The sequence below is a fragment of the Emys orbicularis genome, chromosome 5, assembly GCF_028017835.1.
Source record: "Emys orbicularis isolate rEmyOrb1 chromosome 5, rEmyOrb1.hap1, whole genome shotgun sequence".
Lineage (NCBI taxonomy): Eukaryota > Metazoa > Chordata > Testudines > Emydidae > Emys > Emys orbicularis.
This window is the reverse complement of record NC_088687.1, coordinates 75,893,547-75,908,956: the sequence shown is the minus strand read 5'-3', so window position 1 is coordinate 75,908,956 and position 15,410 is coordinate 75,893,547.

The following is a 15,410-nucleotide window of genomic DNA, read 5'->3' as shown; positions in this document are numbered from 1 at the left end:
AAATAGGGATGGAACAAGTACTATGTATTTGATCTTGCCCCACTGAAATTAATGGGAATGTTGGCATTAACTTCCTTGGGAACAGGATCACACCCTATATGATAAGATTGAAACAGTGATATTTGATATTGGTACAGCAAAATGTCTAGAAGAAAAACGTTGTTAAAAAAAACCTAAATGCTTTTAGTGATATGAAAAAACAGGACATTTCAAGCATCCCAAAAGTAGTACTTGGGATACCTAGGACATCATATAAAAAACAAGGCCTGTCCTGCTAAATTCAAATTTTGTGGTTATTTTAGTTATATATGAAGTATACAATGAAAGATTTTTATGAAAATAAAATGAATTTTCCCTGTGTAGAAAGCAAAAAAGGAATGAAATCCCTTGGCTGACTGTAAACGTAGAGTCTGATACCAGCAGTCAACTGGAAATCTGATCACTTATCTTGCAGGAAAATATGTAAAAAATCCAAACAAAAATATTTTTGAGTTTCAATGATTATTAGAACTATAATAATTGAAGCAGAATAGATTTACTTTCTTAAAAGCAGCCAGTGAGCCATTGGCTCTGTATTTGCTGCTCTTCTAGCCAACTAAAACAAAATATTATCCAGCACTATTAAACAGAAGAGCTTTGCTTCTAATCCAAAAGATTCCATGAGAATTTTTGTTAAAATTGCTTGAAAATAGCTCCAGTCCAGTCAGTTTAACTGATTGCTGAACTGCTGGTGAAACATACCAGGTACATCTTCCTGACATTCCCACTGGCTTCAGTGGAATGTCAACGTGATATAGCAACACAAGCAGCTAGAGTGGAGGACCAGCAGTGAAATAGTTAAACAGAGCCCAGTATTTCTGCAGAAAAGACAACTGTCAAGATGATTGCCAAAGTCTTCACAGAGGAGAATCCCTAAGAAATTTACCCTGTGCTGGTTAAGGAAGGGGTAAGGACATATACTCACCTGTAAGAAGTTTGTTTCATTTTGGGGTCAAATTTTTAAGACAGCCTTCAGAATTGTAAACAAAGAATTTATGAACAACCATTTGCATGTGCAAATTAGATAACAGCATGGAAAATGTTCTCTTAAGCCTAAAAATACGCTATATGTATGTGAAAATTCCGGTTTTAGGCCTGTAGACACTGAAGTCAATAGACCAAATTCTGCTTTTGATTACACTAGTGTAAATCCTGAATAACACCATTGTAACAGAGCAGAATTTGGTCCATTTACTTCAATGGGAGTTTGACCTGAATAAAAAGTGCAAGACTGAGCCTCATGTAGCTCAAGGCTCTGACAGCCCAGCCATTAGAGAACTTTGGGAGTTCCAGGATGGGGCTCAAGAAGAGTTTCATAATCCGAAGTGGTTTACAGGTTCATTTTATTTTAATAATTTGGGAGTCCCTATCCTGGAACTCCAGGATAGCTTGGCCCTTATGTAGACTTTTGGTCAGTAGGTGAAGAGGGGTGTTCTCAGGCTGCTGTTACTCATTTTTGTCATGCTCATAATAGAGATGGGTCTTCGGCTGCAATATTTTCTCTTGATTCAAACTTCCCCAGTGATCAAAGGGGTTCAGATCCATTATTCCAATTCAGACTCATCTCTGACTGCTATTTGAATTTGGGACCAAAATGAAGGCAAATATAGACTCTGTATTAAAGATAGGGCTGGACTACACCCCTAGCATTTGGAGAAGTTTAGAACTGGATCTAAATTTTGTGGCTCATACTCACCTATACTCTATATGGAATAGTTTGATACACATTTCTTTTCCTGCAGGCTGAACCTTTTCTTTCCAAGAGTTGTTGTAAACGACAAAAACCTAGCATTCTTTAGGGGTGATTTAATTAACAATATTTTGACATCTTGGCAGGAAAGTGGGTGTAGTTGCTTTTCTTGAAAGTTCATATCCAACCAGGCAATGTTAACTATTATGCCAGTTTTCGAATGGACAGTTTTAACTCATTAAAAACCTAATGAGAAAATAAAACATGATATTTCACAGTTGACACTCAGAAATATTAGCCACTACAACTGTTGTTTCTACAAGTCACATTTTCACTTATTTCCTACTTTGTGGTTTAAAGTTGACTGCTCCCATATACAGTGGTTACAATTCTAAAATTCACATCAGTTTTCTTGAATACGTAGCTTCAAGGCCCCATGAGGGTATAATTTACAACTGCTGGTCAGCAGAGCTACTGTAGTGATCTAACAATGCAAATTTGCCTACTTATGATAGCAAACATCCACATTTTCAAACAGGGATGTGACTGAGTAGATGCACACCCAAATTAGATACACAAATCCAGCACTGCTGATGTATAGACTACAGGTTATGTATGCACATACCTAGATTCATAAGTGCTTTCCCAGCTTGGATGTGTACATTAGGGAATTTGCACACACCTGAAAATGCAGGCCAAAATGTCAGAACAGAATTTCTTCTGAAAGGCTTTTTTTTTTTAGAATTTTCTTTTAATCCTATGGTTTCCCTTTTCAAATGATGCATCTTAGGGTATGTCTACACTACGAGGGTATTTCGATTTCACTTAAATCGAATATGTGGAATCGATATTGCAAAGTCGAACTTGTGTGTCCACACTAAGGACAGTAATTCGACTTTGTGAGTCCACACTAACGGGGAAAGCGTCGACATTGGAAGCGGTGCACTGTGGGCAGCTATCCCACAGTTCCCGCAGTCCCCGCTGCCCATTGGAATTCTGGGTCAAGCCGCCAATGCCTTCTGGGTAAAAAAAAAGGGTCGAGGGTGCTTTTGGGTAATTGTCGTCATCCGTCTGTCACTACCGCCCTCCCTCCCTCCCTGAAAGCGCCGGCAGGAAATCAGTTCGCGCACTTTTCGGGTCAGTGACAGCGCGGACGCCACAGCACTGCGAGCATGGATCCCGCTGCGACCATCGCTGCAGTTGTGGCACTTGTCAACGCCTCGCAGGTTATCATCCACCTTTCCCAGAGGCAGATGCAGATAAACCAGGCGAGGAGGCTACGCCACCGCGGTGAGGGCCTGAAGTCTGAGACTGGCACAGACCTCTCACAAAGCACGGGACCCAACTCCGAGGACATCACGGTGACAATGGGTCATGTGGATGTTGTCGAAAGGCGATTCTGGGCACGGGAAACAAGCATGGACTGGTGGGACCGCATAGTGCTGCAGGTCTGGGACGAATCCCAGTGGCTGCGAAACTTTCGCATGCGGAAGGGGACTTTCATGGAACTTTGTGAGTTGCTGTCCCCTGCCCTGAAGCGCAATGACACCTGGATGCGAGCAGCCCTGACTGTCCAGAAGCGAGTGGCCATAGCCCTCTGGAAGCTTGCAACGCCGGACAGCTACCGGTCTGTCGCGAACCACTTTGGCGTGGGCAAATCTACCGTGGGGGTTGTTGTGATGCAAGTAGCCAACGCAATCGTCAAGGTACTGCTCTCAAAGGTAGTGACCCTGGGAAACGTGGAGGTCATCATAGATGGCTTCGCCGCGATGGGATTCCCAAACTGCGGTGGGGCTATAGATGGAACTCACATCCCTATCCTGGGACCGGACCACCAGGCCAGCCAATACATCAACCGAAAGGGCTACTTTTCAATGGTGCTGCAAGCACTGGTGGACCACAGGGGACGTTTTACCAACATCAACGTTGGATGGCCGGGCAAGGTTCATGACGCTCGCGTCTTCAGGAACTCTGGTCTGTTTAGACGGCTGCAGGAAGGTATTTACTTCCCGGACCACAAAATAACTCTTGGGGATGTGGAGATGCCTACAGTGATCCTTGGGGACCCAGCCTACCCGCTAATGCCCTGGCTCATGAAGCCCTACACTGGTGCCCTGGACACTGAAAAAGAACTCTTCAACTACCGGCTGAGCAAGTGCAGAATGGTGGTGGAGTGTGCTTTTGGACGTCTCAAGGGGAGATGGAGAAGCTTACTCACTCGCTGTGATCTCAGCGAAACCAATATCCCCATTGTTATAGCTGCTTGCTGTGTGCTCCACAATCTGTGTGAGAGCAAGGGGGAGACCTTTATGGCGGGGTGGGAGGTTGAGGCAAATAGCCTGGCATCTGATTACGCCCAGCCAGACAGCCGGGCGATTAGAAGAGCCCAGCGGGACGCGCTGTGCATCCGGGAGGCTTTGAAAGCCAGGTTCCACAGTGAGCAGGGTAACCATTGACTTTTAAGTTTCTGTACAGAGAAGCTGAACCTGCCCCCGTTTCTTTACCCAGTTAAGGATGACTATCCTCTCCAGTTAGAGACCCCCTCCACCCCCTTCCAAAAAAATAAAATCAGTTTTACTTTTGTTATTGAACACCGTTGTCTTTAGTACTGTTTTCGCGGGAATCTTTGAAACCGGGGACGCAGACTGGTGGGGAGCGGGTGTAGTGTACTGATGCAAATGATCCTTCTAAACTCCAGGAATGACAGGATTCACAGTAGCGGACTGGTTGTTTCAATGGAGCCTGCCAGCCCTCCTGAGTGGGACTGCGTGTATGTGGGGGCTATGTGACTTTCTGGCAGGGGGAGGAGGGTTACAGATCCCCTGCTGCGTGGCTCTGTGATCCAGGACAAGGACCGCTGCATACGATCTGTAACTGCCCTCCCCCGCCACAAAGTCACAGAGCAACTAACCCCCCCCCACCCCCCACAGAACATGAAAACCACCTCCCAGACTGACCAGGGTAACTAGTCACTGCACTGTGTATGTGCCCTGCTGCTGGACCTGCCCCCGCCTCTGTAGCCTGCTAAAGGTGACTGTCCTGTCCAATTACCAAGCCCCTTCCCCCCCTGCAGACAGACTCTCCCTCAAAACAGCCTGACTGAAACAGTAATGAACACAAACGTATTTTTTATTAACAACCACACATGAAACTGGGGGGTGAAACTTGGACGGGGGCTTGGGTGAGGCGGCCAGGAAAGGACTTTTCAAATTTTGGGGAATGACAGCTTTCTGGTGCTTGACCAGTCTGCAGGGGTGGAGTGAGAGTTTTCACAGACTCTTCCGCCCCTCCTTCTTTGGACTTTGGGCGAGGGGGGTATGGGACTTGGTGGCGGGAGAGTGCGGTTACTGATAGACTGCAGCGGGGCTCTGTCCTCCTGCCTCCGTTCCTGCAGAACATCAACAAGGCGCCGGAGCGTGTCCGTTTGCTCCCTCAGAAGTCCAAGCAGCGTTTGAGTCGCCTGCTGGTCTTCCTGCCGCCACCTCTCCTCACGTTCCATGTGTGTCCGGTGCATTTGGGACAAATTCTCCCTCCACTGGTTCTGCTGTGCTGCCTGGGCTCGGGAGCAGCCCATTAGTTCTGAGAACATGTCCTCTCGCGTCTTCTTCCTCCGCCTAATGTGCGCTAGCCTCTGGGAGCGTGATGCCAGGCTGGGTTGGGAGACAGTTGCAGATGTGGCTGTGGGAATGAGGAAAAGGCAGTGAATTCCTCCGAAAGATAAATGTAGTTGTGAATCAAGAACATAGTCTTTCTCTGTGAACAAGACCATGAACCACACCTATCACATGCGCACTCAGGACAAGGTCGAATTTTCGAACCTCGCCTTCAGTGCCTGGGGTCTTGCACTGCCGATCTGGGAAGCGGGGCAGGACACGGTACTCTCTGTAGCAGGCAAACATGGTAAGCCGTAGACTTGTGGCAGATTAAAACTTTAGGAGTACCACTGGCCTCCTTTCACATTGAAAGCACTGCCAGTCTGTGCTGCCAGCAATCGGCCAAGCAGGAACTCTGGCCCTGTCCCACCCCCTCGCGGATGTGCCAGGGAAAGATCCCTGGATGCTGGCCCTCTCCCGCCCCCACCGCGTGGCTGTAAACCAGCGGTCACAGTTCTGTAAAGGAACTTGTTGCAAGCAGTCCCAATACTAACAGTCCCCTACCTAATTCAAAGCAGGTTGTCATGAGCGACATTACCCTCATGAGGATCCCGGACACCGAGATCCAAAGGATGCTTCGAGAAAGCCTGCAGAGACCGGGGCCCTATGCCGCCATGCTATGCAAGGCACTGATACCAGAGTACCTGCTTGTCTCCTGGCGCGGGAACGTCTCTTACCTTGGAGGACCAAGTAAAGCCGCTCTCCCCAGGAACCTGATGAACAGGCTATCCCATTACTTGCAGGAGAGCTTTGTGGAGATGTCCGTGGAGGACTACTGCTCTATCCCCGGACATATAGACAGGATTTTTATCTAGCTGCAGTAGCAGGGACTAAAGAGTGGAGCAGCTTGGGCAGCACAATCATGCACAACCGGACACTGTTTGATTTTTTTAAAATAGTTGTTACTGATTACTTAAGCACCCAGGGGGAAGAAATCATGAATCACAGATTGTTATTAGTCTTAATATTCAAGTTTTGTAAAAAATAAAGGTTTATATGTTTAAAGCACTTACCGCTTGATCCTTCCCCTGAATCTGTGTCCGGGTTACATGCTGGGGAGGGTTGGTAGGGGATCTCTGTAAGGGTGATGAAGAGCTCCTGGCTGTCGGGGAAATCAGCTTGGTAAGCGCTGTCGACTGCCTCGTCCTCCTCATCTCCTTCCTCATCTTCCCCGTCCGCTAACATGTCCGAGGAACCGGCCGTGGACAATATCCCATCCTCAGAGTCCATGGTCAGTGGTGGGGTAGTGGTGGCGGCCGCACCAAGGATGGAATGCAGTGCCTCGTAGAAACGGGATGTGTGGGGCTGGGATCCGGAGCGTCCGTTTGCCTGTTTGGTCTTCTGGTAGCCTTGTCTCAGCTCCTTGATTTTCACGCGGCACTGCGTTGCATCCTGGCTGTATCCTCTCTCTGCCATGGCTTTAGAGATCTTCTCATAGATCTTTGCGTTCCGTCTTTTGGAGCGCAGCTCGGAAAGCACGGACTCATCGCCCCACACAGCGATGAGATCCAAGACTTCCCGATCAGTCCATGCTGGGGCCCGCTTTCTATTCTGGGATTGCACGGCCATCTCGGCTGGAGAGCTCTGCATCGTTGCCACTGCTGCTGAGCTCGCCACGCTGTCCAAACAGGAAATGAGATTCAAACTGCCCAGACAGGAAAAAGAATTCAAATTTTCCCGGGCCTTTTCCTGTGTGGCTGGTCAGAGCATCCGAGCTCGGACTGCTGTCCAGAGCGTCAACAGAGTGGTGCACTGTGGGATAGCTCCCGGAGCTATTACCGTCGATTTCCATCCACACCAAGCCTAATTCGATATGGCCATGTCGAATTTAGCGCTACTCCCCTCGTTGGGGAGGAGTACAGAAGTCGAATTTAAGAGCCCTCTATGTCGAACTAAATAGCCTCGTGGTGTGGACGGGTGCAGGGTTAATTCGATTTAACGGTGCTAAATTTGACATAAACGCCTAGTGTAGACCAGGCCTCAGACTTACAAGGTGATAGACTTGATGACTGTGGGGACCATCTACACTACAGCTGCAACTGTGATTTTGTAATTGGTTAGAGACATACTCATTGTAACCAGTTACAAGTGACATGGCTAAATTTTTGTTGACATCTCTCTCTGACATGCAAATACAGAAGTTTCCCGTAATGTACTGCAGCAAGGGAGCATTGTGGGAGGTTTGTGCCACTTGTAGAACTCAGTGGGTACTGTCTTGCTTTTACACTTCATGCTCATGGGATCTGGTATTCTTTTTCAAAAGATGATTTTGCACTTAATTTTGGTTGGCAGCCACTGTGTCACTAGCTAATTAAAGTATTGTCTTATTATTTTCATCTGTTAAGTAAATCAGTGTATTTCTCTCATACCCTCACAATTCAAATACTTGGGATTTAGGGACCAGTATTACAAGGTCTGAGATCCATCAGCTGCTACTGAGTTTCACCTCAGCATCTCAGGTTTCATTCTACTGGCTGAATGAGACCCAAACAAGGACTTACATCTTTTCTAACATAACAAATCACGATAGCAGAACCTACCTTTGATTACTCATGTGGGTCTACTGCTGCCATTGTGTATTATACAATAAACTGTTTACATAGCAGTCCTTTGTTACAGGTTTTAAATCTTCTCAGGCTGCCAGTTTCTGAGGCTGAGCCTGCCAGCTGGCAGACAGAGAGGTGCTTGTATTCCAGTTGATTGAGGTAATTAACAGCCTAAACTGTCAGAAGGTGACAGCAGGCAGAAAGTTCCTGCCCTGAGGTCACAGCTGGACTCTGGCAACTTACTCCTTGATTTACCAGTAAAACTAATAATGTAAGTAATATTGGTATTAAATTATAAAACCAAGAGGGCTGAGCTGAAATTCTATTTTCTACTCCATATTCACTGGCAAACAAATTAGCAATAATATTTTGCAGCAAGTGAGCAAGAGTTTCCCTCTTCAAAGGTGGGCTACCAAAGAGTTCATAACTTTTGGGGCCTAAATATTAGGATATTTGCACTTCTAATACAAAGATTATAATACTGATATTCGGAAGTGTCATGTAACTATAAATGGCTGTCTAATGTTAGTGTCATAATTAATAGCTTTAATATTAATTTAAATGCTATATTGAAAGTGATATTAGATTTACATTTTCAACAAGTGGCCATAAATGTAAATGTAGAATTATTAATTTTGATTTAATATCCACTTATTTCTTTTTAGATAAATTATTATAATTCCTAGTTATTTAAAGCTCCGATTCAGCAAAGCACTTTACACATATGCTTAACTGCCACTGAAGGCAACAGTATTTAAGCACATGTTGTGATGAATTGGGGCTTAAATGTTTACTTGCAATTTCTGGTTCAGATTAGTAAAAGTAATAATGGCTGAATATGTTTGTTTGAATGTTAGGATACAACTGTCATTTCTATCTGTTATTTATCCACTTAAGAATTGTAACAACTAACAATACTGACAATGATAGTAGTATTTCTGTTTTGAAAGATTCCACCTGGGTGAAAGATATTTCCTATTCTTAATCGTGTGCTTATGGAACTTTGCTTTGCTCTACAGGGATGGACTGATGAATTGCCTATCTGCATGGGATATTAAGGGTACTGGATCTGTTGTTAATCCAAAATCACTCCTTCATGGCCACCCTGATTCTCATATTCCACATTAGTCTGTATGGACAATCTCACCATAGGTTTTATGTCCATTAGAAAATATATTTCTCCCTGTGGAAAATTTGGATTATTTGGTAAAAAAAAATAAAAATATTTAAACTGAAAACTGCAATATTTCAATTCAGAAATGCCACAATGGAGATGCCTCATGGGAGTTGAAGTCTGGCTGTCTCATGCTACCAGCCTCTATAGGTCAGCTTATTGGTCAGATTATCTCTCCCATAACACACCATGGTTTCTCATCTTGGTGAGGGAAGATGGTGCATCATGAGAAATCAAGTCTGGCTGGAAGCATGAAAGAACCAAACTACAATTCTCATAAGACACCACACAGGCATATCCAAATCAAAATATTTCAGTTTTCAGGCATTCATTAAAAAAAATGTAGAAAATTTCTAAGGAAAACAGACATTAATCCCCCTCCCCCCCCCGAAAAAAACCCACAACTATTACAAAACCCCAATTTGCTATCAAAAAACAGTTTTGGATCAGCCCTAGTCTTAAGTGGTACAGAATGCTTTTAATGTCCTCTTTGCACCAGTGTGCATTTTACCCTTAGAACTATATCAGCTTGTGTAAATTGGTATAAACTGAATTAAATGGAGCAACGCTGATTCACATCATTCAGCTGAACATTTGGCAAAGGTATTCATCTGAGATTAATTATCTATTAGCGAAAGGAGGGGACTGGAAATCTTGAGTTATATTCCAGCCTCTGGCACTGACTTGTTCTCGGATATCTGCAAAGTCACTTGATTTCTCCATACCTCAGTATTCAGATCTCCAAAACAGGTACAATAATATTTACATATAGTACCTCATAAAGGCATTGCAAGGATTAATTAAACTCCAATTCTTCAATCCTTGTTCACCCCAAACTCTCCTACTAAAGTTACTGAGACTCTTTGGTGTCCAGGGAGTACAGGTTGGGACCCTTAATGTCTGTAAAGTGTTTTGAGATATTTGGACAAAGGGTGCTGCATAAGAAATAAGTATTATTAATTATTATCAGCTGACAATAAGTCAAGACAATCAGTGTTACATATATTAAACATTAAAATTCAACAGCAGGCAAAATAGAAATGTCACTTTGATCAATCTTCTACAATTTAAAAAAATGTCACTCATTCCTTTTAATGAGTCCAGAGATACATAGAATATGCAGGAAATAAACCCAGTATTTGGAAAGAAGAGTAGTTTTAAATTTTTCTTTAAAACACAGCTGTAGTCAGTACTATAGTTCCTCATTCTGGCTCTGATTTAGGAAAGCACTTAAGCATGTGCTTATGTTTAAGCCAGCGTGTACATTTCAGTGAGTTCAGTGGGACTTAAACCCCTTCTTAAAGTTAAACACTGTCTTTCTAAATAAGGTCTTAAGAATTTCTGATATAACTACTGAGTGGCTGTTGTACACTTGCCTACATAACTTTACATAAGGTTGGGTTTTTTCTTGCTTTTTTAATATGCTTTCCCTCTTTAGAAGGCACATCTTGTTACAAATCAACTCAGAATTCTTAGTACCCCCTATCCTGCCTCAAACTTCATTATAGGAAGGCTCATTAACATCAGTATCTTTTGGGCCTGATTCTGCTCACATTTAAGTGAATGGGAGCTTTGCCATTGATATCAGTGGGAACAGGAGTAAGCTGCAAGTGTATTTAAAGCAGCCATAACTTGACTGAAAGTTGGCATATAAACTTAGTTCAGGTGTTTGTCCATTTTATAAAATATTAAGAAAAACAGTTGGATAACTTTCATTTCACCCTGACCAACATCGTAACCCTTACTAGCATCATTGTGTTCATTGCACTTCAAGAAAAATAAGAGTAATAAATAAGTTTGAAGAATTTGGAAAAACTTAAAAACAGCTATTGACAGAACAGGTAAAGGACTACTTGGGAAGTCTGAACAGAGTGGGAGGTTTCTCCCCCTCGGGAAACAGATTTCATACTGTGAGCACAGGTTTTAATCCACCAAGGAAACTTTACAGGGAAATCCAGAGTAACTTATTCTAATGGGATCAATGCTTACAATCCAAGGAGCCAATAAACACACAGACGAGACCAATAAAAAACACAGAAGATTGGTTATCCACCCACAGCTTCATTTAAACTAACAAGGAGGTAGAAATGCTGAAAATAGAAAACAGTTAAAGTCTGGTTAAATAACTCTATTGCAAATAGGCTAATAATGTAAAATCTCAGTATCTTCCTTCCACAGTAACGCTCACACCAAATGGCTCCCCCTTAACTAAAGGCTGACTTTCAAGAGACATTCTGTGTTAACTAGGGTCAGTGATGTGCTGCCAAATGTTTAACATCCATTCTCTCAAAAATGTTCTGCCTTAGTGATACACATGACATTCCCTAGGTAAAATACACTTCCTCCTACAACTCTTAAAAAAAAAAAAAAATCCATCCATTCCATACTCTTTTCCCCCCTCATCATCCATTGATCCCATTTTCTTTTTTCCTACCCAACACTCCTTTAACCTGCCACCACCTGGCTCAGTGCCCTTCTGTAGTAAAGATGTGATATCCAGTAGTGCTGGTCACAGTTATAACATGTTGTGAATCAGGGTTATAAAAGGTTAGATCCAATTACATAGCAGGAGTTCAATCCATGGATGTCAATGGCTATCTTTTACACTCTCAACCCACAATTGTTCCTCAGACCCAGCATTTCACTGGAGTTACTCTAGTTGGCTCTTTAGAATATACAGAATTTTCCAGGTTGGATGGGACTTTCCCAATTGTTCTGAGCTTGTGATGCTCCCCTAATAATCACTTTTTAAAATAATGTGGATGTAATCTAATAAAATAAATGCTCAAATATATTTGTTGTAAAACTTTCAATCTAATATGCTATAAAGATAGCAAATTGAAGTGAACCTTCATACTGGATCTATAACAATTGTATAATAGTAATTTATGAATAGTCCTCGATTACGAAGAGGAATCTCTCATCCAAGAACCGTGAACTCTGTATAATGTGAAAATGGCAGCCAAATCCTAATCCCACTGAAGTCAGGGGCAAAACTCTCATTGATTTCAATGAGACCAAGACTTGGCTCATTGTTTTTAAGAAATGCCAAATTCTAATCCGGACATTTTGACAAAACAAAATGCTACAAGTCAAGTAAATCTATCTTCAAGAGATATTTTAAAAAGAAGAGTCTGAAATCTAAATTCCCTATTGCTTCTGTTCCTCTAGTCTTTACAAAATTGTATAAATGAGGAAATAGCACCAAAGGCCTATTAGTAATAGTTATTTCCTAATTGCAGTGGGAAGCATCCTGCATGTTTAAATAAATATTGTTAACTCTGACCTCTTGGTTTGCCAGGACTGATAAGGCAATTGTTTGACCTATATGAAGCGCATACAGTATGCATGGGCTGAGTGCAGCAGGAAAACAGGAAACAATAAATCAGAAATTAGAGCACTGATTGTTGTAGCTAATTACATCAGACTTCTGCTTAATTTCTCACTCTGTCATTCTAACCTGATTTTCTTGCCAACAGACATTGCAAATTGCTGGTGTCACGTACATACAGCAAATAATAATCTTTAGTTACTATGATTGACAAATGAATGAGAGGGAGAACATAGTTTATTATGGAAGAATGAACTGTGACACACACCAGATACCTGCTCAGATGCTTTTTTAATTCACTTACCTTGACGTGCTGCATGATGCATTTCGCCAGGAGCGCAGGTTTTGGCATCACAACTGCTTAATTGGATTTGTGCCTTGGTTTGATAATGTTGAAAAAAATGAGACTATATGTCATAGATTGATTTGCACAGTGAAAGAGATAAAGTGATAACGAGAACATTTAAGTCAAATCTGAAAATAATAGGTTTAGAATTAGCCAGCTTAATCACATTGGTTAATCTTGACATTGTTGATGCACATCAGACATCTTAATGTTCTTATTGGTATAACTTATTTTGTCACTGTACTTTCAAACTACACCATCTTTTCTTTGTTCAGCTTCATCACCACTATGATCATCCTCTTCAGATGGTGTGCGTTAACATCAGTCCACTGAAGTCTCTTTACCTTTTACCAAGTGCCAGGAATGTTTGAAAGCACTCAAGCAATTAATTTTTAATAGGTTGAATTCTACTTACCAGCTTGCTCCAGCTGAGGATCTTTGCCCATGAAAAACATATCTGCTGGGCCGCTGACTATACTGTCCTTCACTAAGGCATATCCTGCACTCTAGACCCACAGCTGTCTGTACTCCTTTTGGATCTTTTGGGCATAGCGTAGCTCTCATTTGTGACTTACAGCTATGCTGTCTTAACTTTCCACGATGATGTCCTTGTCTCAGCTTAGTGTTGATGGGATGCTAATAGACATGAAGAGCCAAGCAGATGCAGTGGAGGACAGTACCAAAAGGATTTACTCATTCTATCACTTTTGCCTTTAAATGATGTGGTTTATGTATTATGAAACTGCCCATGTGATTTAAAATAGCAACATCTGGACAAAGAGCCCTGTATAATGCTCTGTTCCTACTTTGTGCTTATATATCACATATCTCTAAAGTGATTTAAAATATTATATATTATGAATTATTCTCTTCATAACCACTGTCATGTCACCTTAATCCCTTTTCTATAGTATTTTATAAAGGGCCAAATCCTAGAAACCAGCGCACTCCCCAAGAGGCTGTGGCTGTCAGCCCTGCACTCTCACTGTGTGAAGGACAATGAGTCTCACTCTTTGAATCACTCAACCACCATCTTAGCCCTTCACTACTTCAACCACTGCACAAAAAGTCCACAGAGATAAGCACTGAATGTATAGGTGCACCTCCTTGTTACAGACTCCCAAATATTCTCTACATCCATGCACCAGACTCATATGGTTAGTATTGCCTTTAAGAGACCAATACACCAAGGCAGGATTTGTTCTTTTAGTATTCTTTTTATTCAATACCATAATAGTAATATTGCTACATTATGAGCTAAAATAGAAGGTGAAATCTCCATATTACTAAAAAATGCAAAAACAAAATTAAAATCAAGGGGTTTTGTTTGGTCAAGTTGTACTGAGATTTAACTATGCAGTTTCTTCAAATCTTGTTTATTTATTGTACCTAAATATACACTACTTATACTTTTTTCCTGCCCCTTCAGATTTAATTTGGATTTTATATGAGGAGTTGGTTTTACTGGAATTCTCTCTCTTCTTTTTCTACTTTTTGGATTGATATCCTGACGAGCACCTAAATTAAAATCTGAAACAAAAAATAAATACAAATCTTACATTAAAAAAAGATGTAGGATGCAACAGACACAAAGAGTAAGTGCGTACACACAAGAAGTGAACATAAGAGACCAATACACCAAGGCAGGATTTGTCCTTTAGTATTCTTTTTATTCAATACCATAATAGTAATATTGCTACATTATGAGCTAAAATAGAAGGTGAAATCTCCATATTACTAAAAAATGCAAAAACAAAATTAAAATCAAGGGGTTTTGTTTGGTCAAGTTGTACTGAGATTTAACTATGCAGTTTCTTCAAATCTTGTTTATTTATTGTACCTAAATATACACTACTTATACTTTTTTCCTGCCCCTTCAGATTTAATTTGGATTTTATATGAGGAGTTGGTTTTACTGGAATTCTCTCTCTTCTTTTTCTACTTTTTGGATTGATATCCTGACGAGCACCTAAATTAAAATCTGAAACAAAAAATAAATACAAATCTTACATTAAAAAAAGATGTAGGATGCAACAGACACAAAGAGTAAGTGCGTACACACAAGAAGTGAACATAAGGGATGATAATTACTACAAACCAACCTTTATTGCCAAGGCTTTTTCCTTTATCCATATACATCAGACATATTAGCAAAACTGCAAAGTTCTGTTGCTGGTGGAAGTAGGCCTGTTTCAGAAAAGTTCTGAATATTGCACATTTTGAACAATTATCTTCCACCAATTTAGGCACCAGGTCAGGTAGTTAGACTAACTGATAGTCTAATAATCCTAGCCTCCAGAACTTGCATGTAAGGAACTAACAACATACAAATAGTCTGTAAAAACTTGAGATAATCACTTTCTGACTTCTGTCATGTTATCTCTTTGAATTCCTGGCTTCACTCTAAAAGCAGTCAGTTTGTTCATCTCCACCTAGAAGACAACTGCAGTTTTGTTTGTGGCATTGGTAGGAAAGACTAATGCATGAAAACATTTAAAACTAATGCAAAGCTAGTTTAACTACAGTATTAGAGCTGGGAAATTTGGCAACATTTTGGCAGCCCATTCTTAAGTGTGTGAGTAGTCACACTGAAGTTAATGGACATGTTCAAATTCTTTGGTAGATTAGGGT